This window comes from Bufo bufo, chromosome 5, assembly GCF_905171765.1.
Source record: "Bufo bufo chromosome 5, aBufBuf1.1, whole genome shotgun sequence".
Lineage (NCBI taxonomy): Eukaryota > Metazoa > Chordata > Amphibia > Anura > Bufonidae > Bufo > Bufo bufo.
In genome coordinates, this window is record NC_053393.1 from 228630066 (window position 1) to 228651089 (window position 21024).

Here is a 21024-nt window from a genome sequence, read left to right on the forward strand (position 1 = left end):
ATACATAAGAAATCGTCCAGATAGTGAATAAGTGATTCACATCCGGAGGAATCCACTACCGCCCATTCTAGAAAAGAGCTGAACTTCTCAAAATACGCGCAGGACAACGAACACCCCATTGGCAAACAACGATCAACAAAAAACGTACCCTCCCAAAAACATCCCAACAAATGCAGGCTCTCTGGGTGCACCGGCAACAACCTAAATGCTGATTCAATATCTGTTTTCGCCATCAATGCACCCCTCCCAAACTTCCTAACCCACTTCACTGCCGCATCAAACGAGGTATAGACTACCGAGCACAGCGTCGGGTCAATGCCATCGTTGACCGACGATCCCTTAGGAAAGGATAGATGTTGAATCAGGCGAAACGTATTCGCCTCCTTCTTTGGGACCACCCCCAGAGGCGACACACGCAAGTTCTGCAAAGGTGGTTCCAAAAACGGGCCAGCCATCCTTCCCAGACTAACTTCCTTCTCTAACTTTTTGGTCACCACCTCAGGGTGCTCCCTTGCCGACTGCAAATTCTTCTTAAGCAACACGGGCCCCGATGGAACAAACTGAATTTTAAACCCCCCTGAAAAACCTTCCCGCAACAGTTGCGCAGCCCCCCTATCCGGATATCTAGCGAGAAACCGGTCCATCTCTTCCAGACGCTCCGGCGTCTCCCCCTTTTCCAGAACTCTCGCCCCCCTTCTGTCTTGCCCCTCTAAAGCAGCGCGTGGCTCCATGAGAGCCGCCACAGGTGGAACATTCGTGCTTAAATTTGCACTTGGCTCCAAATTTACACCCCCCTTCATTGAATAAAAAACACAACCCCTTCGTAGATGCTGCCGCGAAACCGGATTGTCCCCCCGCCCCTGACTCGCTCCGAAAGGGCTGACCTGACCGAACCGGCGCCGTCACTTTGAGCCACAAAGCGATATCCTTGTGGTCCCATTTTATGCTAGGGCGTACCGCCTTCCGCTGCCTAAACTGTTCGTCGTAACGCAGCCAGGCCATACCCCCATACACCCGGTAAGCTTCCCCAATAGCATCCAGGTAACAAAAAAGCGCGGAGCAGCACTCTGGCGCCTTCTCCCCTATCACACTGGCCAATATCGCGAACGCCTGCAACCAGTTAGGGAACGTCCGCGGTATCAGTCGGTGCCTACGCTTCTCCTCGTCCTCCCTCTTACCCTCATCCTTTCGCGCCCTATCCAAATTGAACCTTTCCAAAGGGAGTAAGGAAAATATATCCACATACTCCCCTTTCCAAATGCGCTCCCTAACCTCCTGCTTCAAATGTGCCCACAACGGGCCCTCGAAACAAACATAAACTTCGCCCTTAGCCCTATCGTCCAACCGCATTACATCCTCCTGATCAGACCCACCTACCTGCGTCTGGACAGACGCCGAAGTACCACATGAAACCACCGTAGGTGTACTTGAAGCTGGCGGCCCCCCGGCGGCCGCCCCCACGCCCCACGCCGGCAACGGCCCTGACGCCACCGACCCGCCGACCCCACCCCCCAGGCCCCCCAACGGTAACACAGGATTCCCTGCCGCCCCCAAATTTGCTAACAACCCCACTAAACCCCCCAAGAGCTGGCCCAGTCCCTTACTCAAATCCGACTGAGAACCCCCAACCCCCCCAGACACTAACTGACATAAAGGTCCCCAAGGTGCCTCACCTGGCTGCCTGGGTGCTGTGACCCCATCAGCCGAAGGTCCTGACTCCCGACGCTCGGTCCTCTGAGACGGTCCTGGCACAGCGACCTCCCACGGATGTCCCCTGGCCGGGCTGGGGCCAGGGACGTGATCTTCCGGATCTTCCCTGGAAACGACTTGCGCGGCGACACCATCCTCTTCAACTTGCCTGGCCGACGAGGGCCTGCTGCCAAGGTCCGCAGCAGCCCCGTGCCCTCTGGAACACTGCTCTGGCTGAGGGGCCTCATCCACATCAGGATCCTGGAGAGAGCCCGCCGTTCCTGGTCCCGACCACAAGGTGGCGCTGCTGCGCTGCTGATGAGGCCTGCTGAGGCCTGACCGAGGGCTCCGCCTACTAGCTGGATTCCTTCGACGCCTGGGCGCCCTGGAAGGAGCTGCACCCGGCGCCTGCAGGCGTGAAGGGTCCTGAAAAGCAGGGCTCCGTCTGCGGCGCTGAGCCCTAGGGGAGGCCATATCTGGGCTGAGGCGCGCCGGCGGCCGGGCCTGCCGCGGCCGGGATGCCCGTGGCTGAGGCGAAGCGGGAGCCTCAGCCGCCCCTCTGAGCAGCTGCTGGACCTGTTCCTGAAGCCAGCCTGGTCCCCGAGCAGCTGCCGCCGACCTGAGATCCGCCAGGAGTGAATCGACGTCCATGACGAAAGTAAGTGAGCGCAAGGAGTCGTTGTATGCAGCTCGGTTCTCTCCACAAAATGGCCTCCTTCTTCCCAGGCCCTCACCTTTTTAACCCCTCGCTCCACCGCCCCCCTAACTCAAACTGACCAATCCCTCCCCAGGGGCTCCCTCAAACCAGCCCCCCGTCATGGTCGCCTCCCCCCAAGGCTGCGCCCCCAGTCCAGCTCTGTCTTGTTGGTGAATATTTTCTCCAGCAGGTGAATTACTTATAGCCCACTTTTTATGTTCCCCTGATGAGAGGATTGTTTCCGCCTCAGAAATGTGCATGTCGGGATCTTTTCAGGGCAAAATAGGGAATGCAATTCCAGGGTTAGGTTCCGGACGGGGGCCCAACTAGTGAGACACTCCGTGGATAGACCAATAGGGCTATTGTAGGGCCCTATAGGGTCATCCAGGGACATATAGTATTATCTTCCTGTGACTCCCTCATATCTCAAGGACCTCCCACCATCGAACCGGACCACCCTGTCAAGAAACTCTGAAAGGAAGGTGTCTGAAGATTCCATCATCTGTAGGGTAGGACACTGGGTTTCATTGGTGCCGCCGTGCACCTTCGTGATACAGGCGCAGCTGTGCTCTCTCTTGCATGGTGACTTTTGGCACCAAATCATTGTGTTTTTTCTTTGATGCCGCCGCGCATTATGTAAATACTGTTATATGTCGTCTCCAACATCATTGCTTAATTGTGTACTTAAGGTGCCAGTGCATACCGGCCATTGCTACCTTACAATTGTGCACCTAAGGTGCTAGTGCATATCGGCTCTTGTTACCTTTTAGTATTTTACACTGAATATATAAGTGTGGACACGGTTGTTTCTGTTTCCAATGAGTCCCTTGTGTGCGGGATCGTGGAAAATTGTATTTACATTGATCTTTCATTGATATTGAGGGATATATCTTTTAATGTATAGGAAGTAAAAGTTACGTCTTAAATACTCCAGATCACTATTCACTTCCTCCTTTCCTTGATCTATGCGAGTGATCATATATATGAACATCAAATTCTTTGATTTTCTTTTGCTTATTTTATTAGTAGTTAAGGCTGCCGGGCAGCCTGTATTTGTGGGAGGGGCAGAGGCCACGCCCCTTGGCTATATTAACCCCCACGCAGGTCAGGGGACGGGACGTGCGGCCAGGTACCTGGTACTTCCGGTTCACGTCTGGTTCCTGCACGTCCCGCTCCTTTTCGTCTCGGTTGGGGTGAGTATTGGTCGGCGTCGGCTCGTCTCGTGCTTCGGTCAGGTAAGCAGGGGGTATCCGATGCCGGTGCGGCAGCGTGGTTACCGCACGGCGGGTCGGGTCCGCACCCCGGGGGGGGCAGCGCTCGGCTGGCCATGATTTTACCGTGGGCAGGCTCGTTGCGGGGATGCCGTGGCCGGGCGGCGCGGGCTGGTTGTGCGGGCAGGCGTTCCGGGAGCAGCCGCGTGTGCCGGTTGCTAGGCATGCTGCGGCTCCGCCCCTGGTAATGCTCGCACCGTGTTGAGAACCCCGCCCACTAATGTTGTTTCCGCCCGGACCACAAGTTTAGTTGTGCATATATCCGGCATCGAGGACAGCCGCCCCCGTATTCGATTCATAGCCCATCCCGCAAAATACCTACATCGGTCCTGATGCGTTCCAAGCTGGAGCGCACACCGGAAGTGACGTCGCTTCCCCTCCTGGTCCACATTCAATACACTACAAGGCCGTGATGCTTCCTGATGCAAACCGGAAACCACTCCAAGTTAAGCCTACCACAATGCGTTCCACCCTGGAACGCAAACCGGAAGTGACGCCAGTACCTCCCGTTTTTTTGGCGCCAGTTTCTAGCGTTCTTTGGCGCCTTTTCACTGTATAAATACCTGCCATTATGCATGATCCACTTATGCTCCTGATGAAGGGGATCCCAGTGACCCCGAAACGCGTCGAGCCTACTCCTACCCCTACCCTGTGCTAGAACAATAAAAAGAGAATAACCAGAAGTTCCAAGTGTGCCTGCCGTTTTTTCCGGACGATCTTACAGGCGATCCAGGCGCAGGAGGAAGCAGAGTGGGTGTTATGTGCTTTATCCCACCCTGCCCCTCCTGGGTGAAGTGAGTCTTTACTACAAAATGCCTTTTTTATTCTCATTGCGATTTTAACCAACTACCATTACTGTTTTAATTAAGGTTATTTTGCACGTTTTCACAAACGCTGTGTTTTTAAACAACTATTTGGGATGGTATAGGCTAAAAAGATACAGGTATGCTCTATCAGAATATTATTAGGCTCGTGTCAATGTAAATTTTAGTGGGCAGTGATTACATAGTACAATCATGGGATCCATATACGGCAGTTTAGTGGAATAAATACATTACTCCCACAGTGAGGTCACAGCTATCCCCAAGTCCGATATGTATTGTTTTAAATACGACCCATCGTCCATGGTCATGTACCAGACAGTGACATAGATAAATCACTTCCGTATGTATAAAAAACAAAACAAAAAAAAAACCTTACCTGTTGTTCATGTTTCCACTGTTTCCATCAGGCACGTTGCTGATCATCATTGGGGAACATTCTGTTGTTCCCCACTCACTGTTCCAGTCTCGCTTCAATTGTGGCCAAATATGTGACGTTTGCATGCCTACTTGGCAGTCCTGGGGCTTGCACGGTATTGGTAACCCCGCCGCCGGCCGGGGGGTCTGCAGTCGCACGTACAGAGGCGCAGGTACACCAGCACGGGCACATTCCTAGGCTCGGAGCTGGTTTCATGGGAGCTGTCACCCATTTACCCGGTTCCCAGTGTTCCACAGATGTGTATTATTGTTATAGGTGCTCTACATTACTGAACACAACCTCTTTCAAATCTAATGGGGCATGATATCGTGTCGGGGATTTTAGCTTATTCACGTGCATATTCGCTCAAACGTATGCCACTGTCTACCTACATACCACATAGATCTGCTATTAGTTCCCATAGGGTAATGTTGTGCAAAGACACAGTTAATATTCAGTATACTTCCAAACACCACATTTAGTTGAATTGGCGGGTCGGAGAAATATGACACACGTCGGGGAACCTGGACATGAATTCATGGTGGCACAGTTCTCACTCGGGTCAGGTGCTTACATTCACGGTAGGATCAGACGTGGTTCCACAGTCCGTGACTTGTAGCGCTCTGGGCGAAGGGAGTTGGGCTCCATGGTCAGACGATCGTGGTTAGGATTGTTACCTTCAAGCTACAGCCGTGTGTCTGCTTTTACATTTTTGTCCTATACGCCAGTCACTTCTAGAGCAGCGGTCGCGGTTGCATTACATTAATACTCTGTTCCCTTTCAGCTTGCATTCTTACAGCTGCGTTATACCATGCTCCTCATGCTCATACTCAGAGCTGTGCCCATACCATGTTTTAGGCACCTCTCACATCCAGAGCTGCATTTACCCACTTGTTCTTGCATCATGTGTTCTACTCTGCTTCCACATTAAGCTGCATTTCTTTCATTTCTACATCATGGTTACTCAGTATTCTTGCTAGAGCTATCAGCGCACCGCTCTAATTCTGCTCTTCCGTTAAACATAGCTGCTTCTTCAGGCTTGAGTTTCTTTCCTCGGTGGTGGGTTACGCAGACTGATCTCCTTTACTTCTGGTTCACATTCACGCAGTTGGATCTCCCGCCCCAGTTAACCAAATAGCTCCCTAGCGGACGGTGGGCCGATAGGAGTAAGTTCCTACTATGTTTCACACTTGTTCATGTGTTTGTCACGACTAGGGGCTTTTCTTAGCTAACTGCAATGCCTCTGGCTCTGGTTTTTCTCCCATCTGTTTCAATTTCACGGTTGGTTAATGTTTCATTTATGCAAGTGGTTTGGATCACTAATGTCTATGCATTTGCCTTTAGGTCGGGCACACGTTTAATTACTTATCATCACGGTAAGGTCTTCCGGGTCGATCCCTTGGCTTCGGGGGGCCTCAGGGCTTCGGGGGCCCGGTGTTCGTTCTTTATGTTGTTCGGTGGGGGGCAATATGGTTGTAGGCTGGTTAGCGTCCTAGGTCATTGTCGGAGAGGATCATGGTTATGCGAGTCCCCAAGTCATACTGGTGCGGCATAGTGGTTGTTAATTAATTAAGAGGGAAATTAAGCCGCCATATGACTCCGCCATTAGGGTCTCTCACGCATGGCTTAGCCATTTGAGTCTCACGCATGGCTTCTCCCTTTTAGTGTTACCTATCACTTCGCCATTAGAGTCTCTCACGCATGGCTTTGCCATTAGAGTCTCTCACGCATGGCTTCCCCCTTTTTAGTGTCACGTATGACTCCGCCATTTGAATCTCTCACGTATGGCTTCTCCCTTTAGTGTTACATATGACTCCGCCATTAGAGTCTCTCACGCATGGCTTTGCCATTAGAGTCTCTCACGTATGGCTTCCCCCTTTTTAGTGTTACATATAACTCCGCCATTTGAATCTCTCACGTATGGCTTCCCCCTTTTTAGTGTTACATATAACTCCGCCATTAGAGTCTCTCACGTATGGCTGTGCCATTAGAGTCTCTCACGCATGGCTTCTCCCTTGTTAGTGTCACATATGACTCCGCCATTAGAGTCTCTCACGTATGGCTGTGCCATTAGAGTCTCTCACGTATGGCTTCTCCCTTTAAGGGTTCATATGCCTCCGCCATTAGAGTCTCTCACGTGTGGCTTTTCCTTTGGAGTGTTACACATGACTCCGCCATTAGAGTCTCTCACGCGTGGCGTTGCCATTTGAGTCTCTCACGTATGGTTACCCCCTTCAGTGTCGCATAGGACTCCGCCATTGGAGTCTCACGCATGCCTTCTCCGTTTTAGTCTTCACGTAGGACTCTGCCATTAGTCTCTCAGGCATGGCTTCTCCATTCTAGTGTTGCACATATGACTCTGCCATTAGTCTCTCACGCACGGCTTCTCCCCTTTCGGTGTTACACATATGAATTCACCATTAGTCTCTCAAGAAGGGCTTCTCCCTTTTAGGGTTACACATGTCTCTGCCATTAGAGTCTCTCATGCATGGCTTCTCCATTTAGTCTTACACGTATGACTCCGCCATTAGTCTCCCACGCATGGCTTCTTCGTTTTAGTGTTACACATATGTCTCCGCCATTAGTCTCTCACGCATGGCTTCTCCGTCTTAGGGTTGCACATGTCTCTGCCATTAGAGTCTTTCACGCATGGCTTCTCCATTTAGTCTTACACGTATGACTCCGCCGTTAGTCTCCCACGCATGGCTTCGTTTTAGTGTTACACATATGTCTCCGCCATTAGTGTCCCACGCATGGCTTCTCCGTGTTAGTTTTCACACATATGTCTCCACCATTAGTCTCTCACGCTTGGCTTCCCCCTTTTAGGGTTACACATGTGTTTTGCCATTAGAGTCTCTCACGCATGGCTCCGCCACTTGAGTCTCTCACGTATGGCTTCTCAAAAGAAAAAAAAAAAAAGGAAAAATTACACACACAACGCCAGTCGAGGCCGGCTGCGTGGTCCCATAACAAGTAAGTTCCATGTCTGTTCTGTCCTCAGTCCCGCTCGCATGGCTCGGTCATCTGTGGCTCGCAATACAATTTTCTTGGCGTGGCTCGCACGTGTGGCTTGTGCCATTAGAGTCCCACTCTCGTTATTGTTTTCTCTGACTCTTTTATTTTCTAGGTTGTTGGGTTTCATTGTTTTCTTTATAAGCAGTCATCCCAAGCCTGCCTTTGCGGACATCACCTTCTCCCAGGCATGCTTACTTCATCTACAAACTCGGGCTGAGGGTGTTGGTGTCCGGCCTAAGTCCTGGGTATCGGTCCATCTTCCAGTAGGAGGTACAGTAATAAGGCGCAAGTTTACAAAGTCTGTCGTGTCGCCTGACACGACAAGTCCTATCACGACCACAGGCGCAGCATACATAGTTTATCACGACCTTAAGCATTTTCTGTCTCAACTGCAGGTATTGGGGTACGTCCTGTCCTTAGTACAGGCACATTAGCTCATTAATCGTGATAGCCATATATTTCTGTGGATGGTTCCCCAGGCCTGGTGGGTTTACACTTCACTGAGTTTGCTACTTCGGTAGGACAACAGGCACCATGTTCTGACTTTTTGGCCCTTATTAGGAAGTGTGGCCTGGGGAATAAGTAGAGGTAAGTATTTTGCCACCAGGAACAGTTGGTGCCCGATCGGGGCCCTTGGTGGATGGTTGGGGTTCATCTGGGCCGGGGGTCGTGGGCTGCGGCCCTCCGGCTGTTGCGGGGTTGTGGCTCCCGCGGTGCCCGGACAGCCTGCAGGTATCTGCCTGCAGCAGGGCGTTGTGGGGGTTGTGGTTGCGGCAGCTAAGGGGCCGCGGTTTGGGATGCCTGATCTAGGCACTTCCAACCGTTTCACCATTGTTTGTTTCAGTCTGCAGCTCTCAGGATTCAGACCTTCTCGTATATGGTCATCTGTTAGTCAACATAGGAGTAAATCGTTCCTGGTTCCAGACACTCTTTCAATTGCATCAGCATTTAACCAGCTCCAAGAACGGTGTGGCGGTACACATGACAAGGAGGTAAGGTAGATGGAAGGCACGGTGATATAAGACGGTATGTCCCGCACCCCCATCGTGAAGGGTCTTTTTCGTTCAAAACGGGTGTCGTAACGGTAGGTGTATATTTACTCTAAACAGGGTCTGCTTCACTCCTTTCGTTTTGAGGCGGTGTCTAAGCACCAGATGCCTCCTCAGGTTATCAGGTGCATGGGATGTGGGAGGTAGTCGTGTTCTCCAGATATGGTCCAAATCCTCCGATCAGAGATCCGTGCTTTCTGTTCACTTGCCCTGTACGGTGCAATGATTGTTTGATGGTATGGTTGGGTCTCCTTTTTGGCCCCTTTTAGGCCTATCCTCGCTACGGGCTCCCGGCATTTCCCAGCCTGAGGTTAGTTCTAATTCCTACGTCCAGGGGCCGTCGCCCTGACCACAAGTAGTTAAGGCTGCCGGGCAGCCTGTATTTGTGGGAGGGGCAGAGGCCACGCCCCTTGGCTATATTAACCCCCATGCAGGTCAGGGGACGGGACGTGCGGCCAGGTACCCCTCCCTCCCTTCCCTTTTCTTAGCTCTTCCTTAAGGATAGGCCCCCTTTTAGGCCTATCCTCGCTACGGGCTCCCGGCATTTCCCAGCCTGAGGTTAGTTCTAATTCCTACGTCCAGGGGCCGTCGCCCTGACCACAACTCTTATATATGCAGAGGGTGTGCACTTATATGTGCCATAATAAGCACTAGTACATGGCAGAACAGTGGGCAGAAAGGGGAGGCTGCCATGTACTGCAAGCTATAGACAGTATCACCCTCCCTCTTCCCAATGTTTTATATAAAGATAAATAAACAAAAAAAAAAAAAACACTATTAACCCCTTCAACCCCGGGCCTGTTTTCACCTTCCTGCCCAGTCCATTTTTTGCAAATCTGACATATGTCACTTTATGTGGTTATAACTTTAAAATGCTTTTAGGCCTCTTTCACACTTGCGTTGTCCGGATCTGTCGTGTACTCCATTTGCCGGAGGTGCCCGCCGGATCCGTAACACCGCAAGTGAACTGAAAGCATTTGAAGACGGATCCGTCTTCAAAATGCGTTCAGTGTTACTATGGCACCCAGGACGCTATTAAAGTCCTGGTTGCCATAGTAGTAGTGGGGAGCGGGGGAGCAGTATACTTACCGTCCGTGCGGCTCCCGGGGCGCTCCAGAATGACGTCAGGGCGCCCCATGCACATGGATGACGTGATCCATGCGATCACGTCATTTATGCGCGTGGGGCGCCCTGACGTCACTCTGAAGCGCCCCCGGAGCCGCACGGACGGTAAGTATACTGCTCCCCCGCTCCCCACTACACTTTACCATGGCAAACAGGACTTTAGTGTCCTGGCAGCCATGGTAACCATTCAGAAAAAGCTAAACGTCGGATCCGGTAATGCGCCGAAACGACGTTTAGCTTAAGGCCGGATCCGGATTAATGCCTTTCAATGGGCATTAATACCGGATCCGGCCTTGCGGCAAGTGTTCAGGATTTTTGACCGGAGCAAAAAGCGCAGCATGCTGCGGTATTTTCTCCGGCCAAAAAACTTTCCGTTCCGGAACTGAAGACATCCTGATGCATCCTGATGCACCTGAACGGATTTCTCTCCATTCAGAATGCATGGGGATAATCCTGATCAGGATTCTTCCGGCATAGAGCCCCGACGACGGAACTCTATGCCGGAACAGAACAACGCAAGTGTGAAAGAGCCCTTACTTATACAGGCCATTCAGAGATTTTTTTTTCTCGTCACATATCGTACTTCATGACAGTGGTAAAAATGAGTAAAAAAATAAATATTTTATTCATAAAAAAATACCAAATGTACCAGAAATTTTGAAAAATTTGCAAATCTCCAAATTTCAATTTCTCTACTTTTATAATAGATAGAAATGCCTCCAAAAATAGTAATTACTTTACATTCCCCATATGTCTACTTCATGTTTTGATCATTTTGAAAATGACATTTTATTTTTTGGGGACGTTAGAAGGCTTAGAAGTTTGGAGGCAAATCTTGAAATTTTACGGACCCAAGGCATTGGGCAGCCTCTGCACGGCATCGAGCTGCCTTGTGACGCATCCGATCCCCACCACAGCAGCGCGGGGACTATATGCGATCACTCACCCGACACAAACCCCTTCTATGTCGCAGTCAGCGCGGACCGCGGCATAGAAGGGGTTAATCCGCCGGCATCGGCTTTTATAGCAAAGATACAGCAGGGGCCCGGCTACCACGGACTGCAGGGCCCCTGCAGTGATCGCGCGCACACCTCTCCAGTGCCCGCGCGATCACCATGACATACTATTACGTCAAATTGCGGGAATGACGTAGTAGCACGTAAAAGGCCGGGAAGGGGTTAAAATGCAAAAATACTAAAAACATAATACACACATGCACCAAACAAAAAAAAATTGAATAAGGGCCCATGCACACGACCATATGCCCTCTGAGACATTCGGTTCTTAAGCAGGCCATATGTCCCGGAGCAGCATTGATCGTGTGCACAGAAGCGCACAGCTTCATAGATTACTAAAACGTATGGTTATGGGACAGTAGTCTCGCGCGCAGCCCAACGCGCACATAACCTATGATGCTGTGCGCTCCTGTGCACACGATCAATGCCACTCCGGGACATATGGCTCGCTCACGGACTGTATGTCTCGGAGGGCATATGTTTGTTTGCATGGGCCCTAACAATGATCAAAAAATTGCACGCACCCCAAAAATGGTACCAATAAAAACTACAGTTCATCCACAAAAATGCCAATAAAGAAATATGAAAAAGTTATGGCTGTGAGAAAATGGTGATGCAAAGAAAAAACTTTTTTTCTCAAAGGTTTTATTTTAATCCCTTCTACCCCAGAGGCTTTTTTCCTTTCGCATTTTAGTTTTGTGCTCTCCGCCTTCCCAGAGCCTTAACTTTTTTTATTTTTCCTTTCACATAGCTGTATGAGGGCTTGTTTTTAGCAGGACAAGTTGTACTTTCCAACGCAACCATTTACTATTGCATAAAATGTAGTGGAAAGTGGAAACAAATGCCAAAGGTGGTGAAATTTAAAAAAATACAAAACAAAAAAAAAACAGTTTTACATTTTTTTTTTTTCCACTTGTGATCTTGATTCTCCAGGTCAGTATAAATCTGGCAGATACCACATATGTATAGTTTTTCTTGCGTTTTGATATTGGAAAATAATAAAAAATGTGAAACTTTTTTTTTTTTTGCCATTTTCGGACCCCTATAAGCTTTTTGTAGTTAACTAGCATTGGAGTCTATAATGATTTTACTAGTTTCCCATCGAGCCCGGCTACAGAGAGGGGCTCCGTAGGAAACACTGTGCAGCAGCCTCTTGTCATTCACCATGACAGGGTCTGCCGTACACAAGCTCCGGCTCCTCTAATCGCCACACGGGGGATCCGGAGCATTACCAGAAGCACGTATTAAAAAAAAGGACTATGTAAATTAAAAAGTTCCTGATCTTGGAGGCAAAGGAGGAAATAAAAAAATAAAAAATTAAGTATTAATGGGGCTGTGTATTCTTAGACATTGGTGGCACGTTGCTACAAAATGCCACCAATGTCAGTTAGGTGCTGGTCCCACCTGTGGGGCCCACACTTATCTCTATAACGAAACACCAAAACTGAAAATAGCCAAGCGCACTGCTCATGTCATGTCTAGGATTTGATAACTTTCTTACCCTCATCTTACATTTTCTACCTCTTGGGCTAATAGTATATTACAAAAGATTTTTTTCTACCTTCTAGATTTCATTACTTGGAGCAGTGCGTCGGCAGAACTTAAAGAGGAGAAGAACATGTCAGTGAAGACTGCAGTCCAATGAGAAAGATCCCAACAAGGGTGAGTACGGCTGGCTTCAGTGCTGTGGACTCGAGTGTCTCCTTCTCATTCTCTACATCTTAGTAAAATTAGAGGAGGAGAAGGATGGACTTCCGTGGCATCCGGCACTGGCCGCCAAGCTACACTGAGTGGGACTTGGAATGTGCAGGGTGTTGGAGGAGGGCAGCAGCAGAGAATCTCCTTAAAGGCTTTGTCTGTTTTTTTTCTATTCATGACCTATCCAGATCGGTGGGAGGAGGGGGCCACCGATCAGCTGTTTGAAGAGAAGTCAGTACTCATACAAGCGCTGCCTTCTCCTCATTATTAACCTGCTTACCCACTGCATTGAAGATCAGTGTAATTGCAACTATGGCATCCCCATTCACTTCTATGGGACATTACCCTACTACTCACTTGGACAGGAAGGAGCTGTCCCATTGAAGTGAATGCAGTTGCCAGGGCAAGCAGGCAAACAATGAGGAGAAGGCAGTGCTTGTATGAGTGCTGCTTTCTCTTCAAACAGCTGATCGGCAGGGGGGCTGGTGTCAGACCCACGCTGATCTGATATTGATGACCTACAGTATCTTGAGAATGGGTCATCAATAGAAAAAAAGCTGAAAACCCCTTTAAGGGAATGGTCTGCTTTTGTGAAACTGATAACTGATCCGGATAGGACATCAACATTAGAGCTCATGCACACAATATAATTTTTCCCCCATGTCCATTTTTTTTTTTAAGCCTGTATGTATAACCATTCACCACAATGGGCCTGTCAAAAAATTGAAATGACACAAAGTGCGTTACATGCCTGTATGTCCGGATGACAGAGGCACAGAGCATTATCAATCATATTAATGCTCTGTGTCTCTGCTTTCTGGAACAGGGCTTGGCACTCTTTCACGCAGTGGATTCCACGCACAGGATCCGCTCATGTGAAAAAGCCCTAAAGATGCTGCAGATCACCCTGTCATCCAGCAAAAAAACGTGTACATGTGGACACCAGAATCCTCCTTTCTTGTTAGCTGATTGTGCTGTGTTATCAGCACCCTGCTCCCCAGAAATAATGATTCTGTATAAGGATGAGCTATAGAAATGGCGATCGCTGTGGCAGACGCAGCACTATGAAGTGCCTTTTGCGCTGTGGCATTAGAAGAATTCTGATATTTCTGACTGTCTATTGCTCTGTAATTCCTCCAGAGCCGTTCTATAGAAACAGTAGGTTTGAAGAGCACACCAAATGCTTCAAATAACTTCTTTATTAACTTCAACTTTTCTTCTTATATAACACTGTCGCCTCAGCAGCAGATAGTCCATGTACAAAACACGTGTTGAAAAGATATCACAAAATGGCGGTATGCATAAGATGGTGGTTAAACTGTTCAATCTTGTCATTCAACATAAAATGGTGTATATATTTCTCTCTTGAGTATCTGTACTCTGACTTTAAGTTATTTAAGCACTTTATGATCTCTCTGAGGGGTATATCTGAGGTCTAACTAATAGTTCTGATTGCTCAACTTGGTTTTCAGTTTACAGTATGCAATTGCTTATGATCTGATATGAGCAGTTCGCAGTTTGTATTCAATTTGTATGGAATCTGGTTTGTATGCTTGCAATTTGTAGCTTGCAATTTGTATTTGCAATTGTATGGTTGCAATTGGTGGAACTGTAAGTAAACACATATATATCTAGTTCAGTATACAGTTCTAAACACAATACTAACAATATGAACATTATATAACTGTTTTAAATACCTATTTTGGCCTCTTGTTCCCATAAAACTCACCTTCAGTGGACTGAATGTCTCTTCAGCTTCTGTCTCTGGTGAATAATGATTCTAGTAGCAGGAGCTGGGGGAATTCCCAGGCTGTGTGTGAGGCTGGCTGTGATTGGTGAAAACTCTAGCTGTGTGAGAAGCTGGCTGTGATTGGTCTAGACTTCTGCCCAGCAACAACAGATTAACACTACTCTTTCCTCCATCTATTCCAAAACTGTTCTGATAGATATTTAACTCTTCGCCATCTCCTTCTGGCAGATAAATCCTCTTTGGTGAACTTGTCAGGCGGTGGCTGTATGTAATCAGACCGCAGGTGAAGTAGATGGTTGGGAGTTAAAGGGTCCAAACTTGTTGGATCGTTGATGTTATCAACTGTAAGTGAATGACTGTTAACAATAGACATTACTTCATAGAATAGGGTCCTAAGTGAAGCATCATTCATCCGACATTCTTTTTCAACACTGAACTTAATACATTTCTCACAGTTCTGATTTGTCTTTCCCAAACTCCTCCTGTATGGCTTGTATGTGGAGCATATATATGAAAATCACACTGTTTCTCTAACACTCAGTTACTTTTTCTTTATGGATCTCTTTTAGAGCTTTCTTTAATTCATTCTTTGCTCTGACAAAATTTGATCCTTGGTCAGATCTAAGCTCTCTGATGGTACCTCTAATGGCTATGAAACATCTTAAGGCGTTGATGAACGCGTCAGTTGACATATCTTATAACATTTGCAGGTGAATTGTTCTGGAACTCAGACATGTAAATATTAGTCCATATCTCTTGTACTCCTTGCGGTTCTGTTTGGTGATGAATGGACCAAAATAATCCATTCCGCTATAAAGAAATGGTGGTGATGGGTTTACACGATCTGCCAGTAAATCTGCCATTCTTTGTTCTTCTGTAGGTCTACGTGCCTTTCTGCAGACTATACATTCACTTATATACTTTGCTATAACTTTGCTTCCTTTCACAATCCAGTAACCACTTTTCTCAAACAGCTTTGGGTAAAGGTTCTTCCTTGATGCAAGGATATGTTGTGGTAGTGATCAATAATCAATCTTGTGAAGGTAGAGTTTTTGGGTAGAATTGCTGGATGCTTCGCTCTGCTAGGTAACGATGCATTTTCCAGTCTCCCTCCCACCTTCAGTATACCATCCTGCAGAACGAGATTAAGCTTATACAATGGGTGGTTGTTTGGAAGCCTTTTAGGTTCTTGACTAAGTCACTTCAACTCTTCACTGTAGAATCTCTGTTGAATGAGTCTTATTACTGTTTCTTCAGCTTTCATTCTTTCTTCTACATTCAACAATTCCTTCTTTCTGATTCCCCTTGCTAAACGTTGATTTCGAGCTACTACGTTTATGACTGTATTCCATTTTGAACATCTGGCTAGTCTTTCAAGTATGTCATCTTGACACTTGGCAGCAGTGCTCAATGTTTGTACAACTTTTACTTCTGGATCACCCACAGACAATTCTGTGTAACCTTTACTGGGCGTGATTTCCTTTTCCCAAAAGAACTCTGGACCTGTGAACCAATCAGAATTTTTCTATTCTGTTACATTCCAGCCTCTTGAAGCATGATCTGCTGTGTTATGCTTTGTGTCAATGTGATGTCAGTGTTCTGGATTTGTTATTTCCCAAATTTTCTCAACTCTGTTGGACACAAAGAAATGGAATCTTCGAGCTTCGTTGCTTATGTATCCTAGGACAACTTGTGAGTCTGTCCAAAAATATTCATCTATTTTCAATTCCAATTCTTTTCTCAGAAACTTACTTACTGATGCTGAAACTACGGCTGCTGTCAGTTCAAGTCTTGGTATTGTCTGAATACTGGTAGTTGCAACTCTGGCCTTCCCCATAACCAGGCACAGTGTATCTTTTCTTCTCCTATTAATCTGATGTAGGAGCACTTACCATAACCATAATTACTGGCATCTGAAAAATGATGAAGTTCTATTTTCTTGTACTTTCCATAATCATGAGGTACAAAACAACAGGGTATTCGAACTTCTCTCAAGTTTTGCAAGTCTCTTATCCAACTCTCCCACCTTGGCCTCAAATTTTCAGGTACGGGCTCATCCCATCCCAACTTCTGTCTGCATAATTCTTGCAGTATTTATTTTCCTTTGAGGATTACTGGGGCCAAGAATCCCAATGGATCAAATATAGAAGCCACTGTGGAAAGAATGTTTCGTCTAGTTGCAACTTTCTATTCAATAGATACTTCAAAGAAGAACTTGTCGTTCTCTACATTCCATCCCAATCCAAGTACGTTCTGAACTGGAAGATGATCATAATTGAGATCAAATATGGACTAAAGGTGGTCAGTCAGGTGAAGACAGGAGTGTCTCCCTGATTACTGGTCTTAGAACAAGACAATTAAACTAAAGGGGGCAGTAACTACTAAAATATGACTTTTAATGATTAAGGAGTAAAACAACGGCCCCTACAGACACACAACAAATAAGATACAGACATACACACACTGGTACATCAAATGTGACCAGTAACTAGAGAAATTGGCAGGTATGAATGATGGACTGGACCAAGATTGCAGGCCGAGCACGGCTGTATCACATGTAAATGAGTAAGCCCTAGTAACTCCCTGCTTGGCCTGGTCCGCCCTATAACCAAAATCCTCTGGACGGGGTCCAAAAAGCCCCGCAAGGGGTGGCCCAGACAGGAACTCTTAACCTATATAGATGACCCTGATAAGGCCCTCATAGGTAGAAAGAGAAAAAATGCGTCCAGAGGAACAAGGAAAACATACCAGATTACCAAAATAAGCGTAACCCCACCAGAGAATTATCCACAAGGGAGGATAAGGTGAAAGGAATACTCAAGTGTCCCGACGCGTTTCTTCACACAGAGTATGCCCCAGGATTCGTCAGGGGACACGGGGCAGCACTACAGTCAGGTTACGGCTGAATTTTTGTATGGCAGCGGTCAGGCGTATGGCTCCAATTCCACCAGAGGGCTGTGACCCAGGGTGGTGGTGTTCACAGTGGTGGGGTGACCGGTCACCCCACCACTGTGAACACCACCACCCTGGGTCACAGCCCTCTGGTGGAATTGGAGCCATACGCCTGACCGCTGCCATACAAAAATAGTTTGATTGCAAATTTAGTCCACTAGTTTGATTGCAAATTCTGTGGACTCTAGACTTATAAGACCATCATCTAGATAAAAGTTTTTTTTTTTTAAAAATTGAAGCTGATGGGCAATCCTTTTCATTCTGATTGGCCAGGTACTTCATACCATAATTGGCGCAACCTGGAGATGATGCTGCTCCAAACAAGTGTACTTTCATTCTGTATTCTGCTGGCTCTATATCTGTATCTCCGTCCTCCCACCATAGAAACCTCAGGAAGTCTCTATCTTAATTTTTCACATGAAACTGGTGAAACATCTTTTCAATGTCACACATGACTGCTACGGGATACTTTCTGAATCTACAGAGTACTCCAGGCAGAGTGTTTGTAAGATCTGGTCCTTTTAGTAGATGATCGTTCAATGCAACACCATTGTACTTTGCTGAGCAATAAAATACTACTCTAATCTTATCTGGTTTCTTTGAGTGGTAAACACCTTGATGTGGGATGTACACACTTTTCTTTCTTTAGGTTGGTTATTAACCACCTCAGCCCCCAGTGCTTAAACACCCTGAAAGACCAGGCCACTTTTTACACTTCTGACCTACACTACTTTCACCGTTTATTGCTCGGTCATGCAACTTACCACCCAAATGAATTTTACCTCCTTTTCTTCTCACTAATAGAGCTTTCATTTGGTGGTATTTCATTGCTGCTGACATTTTTACTTTTTTTGTTATTAATCGAAATTTAACGATTTTTTTGCAAAAAAATGACATTTTTCACTTTCAGTTGTAAAATTTTGCAAAAAAAAAACGACATCCATATATAAATTTTGCTCTAAATTTATTGTTCTACATGTCTTTGATAAAAAAAAAAATGTTTGGGTAAAAAAAAAATGGTTTGGGTAAAAGTTATAGCGTTTACAAACTATGGTACAAAAATGTGAATTTCCGCTTTTTGAAGCAGATCTGACTTTCTGAGCACCTGTCATGTTTCCTGAGGTTCTACAATGCCCAGACAGTACAAACACCCCACAAATGACCCCATTTCGGAAAGTACACACCCTAAGGTATTCGCTGATGGGCATAGTGAGTTCATGGAACTTTTTATTTTTTGTCACAAGTTAGTGGAAAATGATGATTTTTTATTTATTTTTCCTTTTCTTACAAAGTCTCATATTCCACTAACTTGTGACAAAAAATAAAAACTTCTATGAACTCACTATGCCCATCACGAAATACCTTGGGGTCTCTTCTTTCCAAAATGGGGTCACTTGTGGGGTGGTTATACTGCCCTGGCATTCTAGGGGCCCAAATGTGTGGTAAGGAGTTTGAAATCAAATTCTGTAAAAAATGACCTGTGAAATCCGAAAGGTGCTCTTTGGAATATGGGCCCCTTTGCCCACCTAGGCTGCAAAAAAGTGTCACACATCTGGTATCTCCGTACTCAGGAGAAGGTGGGGAATGTGTTTTGGGGTGTCATTTTATATATACCCATGCTGGGTGAGAGAAATATCTTGGTCAAATGCCAACTTTGTATAAAAAAATTGGAAAAGTTGTCTTTTGCCAAGATATTTCTCTCACCCAGCATGGGTATATGTAAAATGACACCCCAAAACACATTCCCCAACTTCTCCTGAGTACGGAGATACCAGATGTGTGACACTTTTTTGCAGCCTAGGTGGGCAAAGGGGCCCATATTCCAAAGAGCACCTTTCTGATTTCACAGGTCATTTTTTACAGAATTTGATTTCAAACTCCTTACCACACATTTGGGCCCCTAGAATGCCAGGGCAGTATAACTACCCCACAAGTGACCCCATTTTGGAAAGAAGACACCCCAAGGTATTCCGTGAGGGGCATGGCAAGTTCCTAGAATTTTTTATTTTTTGTCACAAGTTAGTGGAAAATGATGATTTTTTTTTTTTTTTTTTTTTCATACAAAGTCTCATATTCCACTAACTTGTGACAAAAAATAAAAACTTCCATGAACTCACTATGCCCATCAGCGAATACCTTGGGGTCTCTTCTTTCCAAAATGGGGTCACTTGTGGGGTAGTTATACTGCCCTGGCATTCTAGGGGCCCAAATGTGTGGTAAGGAGTTTGAAATCAAATTCTCTAAAAAATGACCTGTGAAATCCGAAAGGTGCTCTTTGGAATATGGGCCCCTTTGCCCACCTAGGCTGCAAAAAAGTGTCACACATCTGGTATCTCCGTACTCAGGAGAAGTTGAGGAATGTGTTTTGGGGTGTCTTTTTACATATACCCATGCTGGGTGAGATAAATATCTTGGTCAAATGCCAACTTTGTATAAAAAAATGGGAAAAGTTGTCTTTTGCCAAGATATTTCTCTCACCCAGCATGGGTATATGTAAAATGACACCCCAAAACACATTCCCCAACTTCTCCTGAGTACGGAGATACCAGATGTGTGACACTTTTTTGCAGCCTAGGTGGGCAAAGGGGCCCATATTCCAAAGAGCACCTTTCGGATTTCACAGGTCATTTTTTACAGAATTTGATTTCAAACTCCTTACCACACATTTGGGCCCCTAGAATGCCAGGGCAGTATAACTACCCCACAAGTGACCCCATTTTGGAAAGAAGAGACCCCAAGGTATTCGCTGATGGGCATAGTGAGTTTATGGAAGTTTTTATTTTTTGTCACAAGTTAGTGGAATATGAGACTTTGTATGAAAAAAAAAAATAAAAAAAAAATCAGCATTTTCCACTAACTTGTGACAAAAAATAAAAAATTCTAGGAACTCGCCATGCCCCTCACGGAATACCTTGGGGTGTCTTCTTTCCAAAATGGGGTCACTTGTGGGGTAGTTATACTGCCCTGGCATTTTCCAGGGGCCCTAATGTGTGGTAAGTAGGTAAATGACCTGTGAAATCCTAAAGGTGCTCTTTGGAATATGGGCCCCTTTGCCCACCTAGGCTGCAAAAAAGTGTCACACATGTGGTATCGCCGTATTCAGGAGAAGTTGGGGAATGTGTTTTGGGGTGTCATTTTACATATACCCTTGCTGGGTGAGAGAAATATCTTGACAAAAGACAACTTTTCCCATTTTTTTATACAAAGTTGGCATTTGACCAAGATATTTCTCTCACCCAGCATGGGTATATGTAAAATGACACCCCAAAACACATTCCCCAACTTCTCCTGAGTACGGCGATACCAGATGTGTGACACTTTTTTGCAGCCTAGATGCGCAATGGTGCCCAAATTCCTTTTAGGAGGGCATTTTTAGACATTTGGATACCAGACTTCTTCTCACGCTTTGGGGCCCCTAGAATGCCAGGGCAGTATAAATACCCCACATGTGACCCCATTTTGGAAAGAAGACACCCCAAGGTATTCAATGAGGGGCATGGCGAGTTCATAGAATTTATTTTTT